Here is a 1377-nt window from a genome sequence, read left to right as displayed (position 1 = left end):
CCTCCCCCGGACCCGCCCCGCTCCGCACCTCTCTCTCTCTCTCTCGCTCGCTCGCTCTCTCCCCGGCTCCCAGACACACTCTCCTGCCTCTCCGACCGGAACTTCCGCCAGCCGACCGGTCGGGGCGCCCGGGGTCAGCCCACCGGAAGTGACGACAGACATGGCACGGAAGCCGGAAGGGGCGCCATCTTGGTCCTACCCGGGGCCGCCAGGCCTGCGAGGGGGCGGGAGTCCCCAGGGGTGGCCCTTGTGGGAAGGGGGGGGCGTCCCCCCGCCCCGGGGGCCAGAGACCCCACCCAGCACCCTCCGCTCCGCGGGGGCCCCTCCCCTCGCTGGACGGGCCCGGCCTTCAGAGGCCCCCTCAGCCCGGGGGAAGCGCGAGCCCTGCGGCTGCCCGTCAGGGGCTACAGACACCTCCCCCGGGGGAGCGGGATCAGTGCCCCGAGCCCGCCCTGGGGTGATCGGCCTGGAAGGGGGCAGTGACCCACAGCCACACGGGGGGGTGGGGCAGCCCGGAGCCCAACCCCTGCGGGAACCAATGCGAGCCGGGGACAGACACGTGCGCAGGAAACTGGGTCAGTAGAGCCCAGCTTGCGCCTGCTGCTTTCACCCCACAGCCTCTCAGCTCCACGTGCACTAGGCACTTAGTCACCGTGCCAGGAGGTAGGGAACAGCTTTCCCAGCAGAAAGGCCGCGTTGGTGCCTGAGTCAGTCATTTTCCCATTCAGGACTTTGGGAGATAATCTCTATTCTTGTCAAGCAGGTTCTCCTAGCCCACACGCTGATATCTGGGCAAAGGTCCAATGTGATTTATCCAGGATAGGCCCTACAAAGCCTCAGACTGAACTCTCTCTCCCCCACCCCCCAAAATCAGCACCGTTACAGTTTGTGGGAAACCCTTTTCTGTTACATTCTCGGTATGTTTTAGGTAATGGTGCTGAAAGTGCCAGCAGTATTTTGGGGGTGGGGGATAGCAGCTATTTCCTAATGTAAGTGTTCCTGATTGGTAATAAGATATTAGGGCAGCAATTTGAGAGTATGGGGGAAGATAAATAAGGAGCAGCACTGCTTGAGCAAGCTGGCAGAGTATTTCTTTGCTTTAGAGAAGATACTGCTCTTTCACACCCTCGCCCTTGACTGTCACTGCATTACTTAAGAATTAAAAATGCTGACAACCATCAGCACAGCTGTAATTTTTTTGATTGAAACCCAGACTGCCTCCCTCAAAATGACAAAGTTAATATATTACAGTGAAGTTTCTTGCTGCAATTTCCACCCTCTGACTATAAAGTGAAATTGCTGCCTCTGAGAAACAGTTCTCTTCATCTAGAGCAGTGTTTCCCAAACTGGGGTTTTGTGAACCCCTGGGGGATTCAC

The 1377-nt window shown here is 58.3% G+C and overlaps 1 protein-coding gene across 1 annotated transcript in view; it reads right to left on the bottom strand.

Moving 5' to 3' along the window:
- Positions 1-488, bottom strand: part of LYPLA2 (lysophospholipase 2) — a 16915-nt gene extending 16427 nt beyond the window's left edge. The window contains exon 1 of the mRNA XM_032789564.2: positions 29-488. The gene's annotated coding sequence lies outside the window, so the exon portion shown is untranslated. The remainder of the gene's footprint in view (positions 1-28) is intronic.
- Positions 489-1377: the final 889 nt, after the last annotated feature.

Source organism: Chelonoidis abingdonii, chromosome 25, assembly GCF_003597395.2.
Source record: "Chelonoidis abingdonii isolate Lonesome George chromosome 25, CheloAbing_2.0, whole genome shotgun sequence".
Lineage (NCBI taxonomy): Eukaryota > Metazoa > Chordata > Testudines > Testudinidae > Chelonoidis > Chelonoidis abingdonii.
This window is presented reverse-complemented; position numbering and strand designations above follow the sequence as displayed.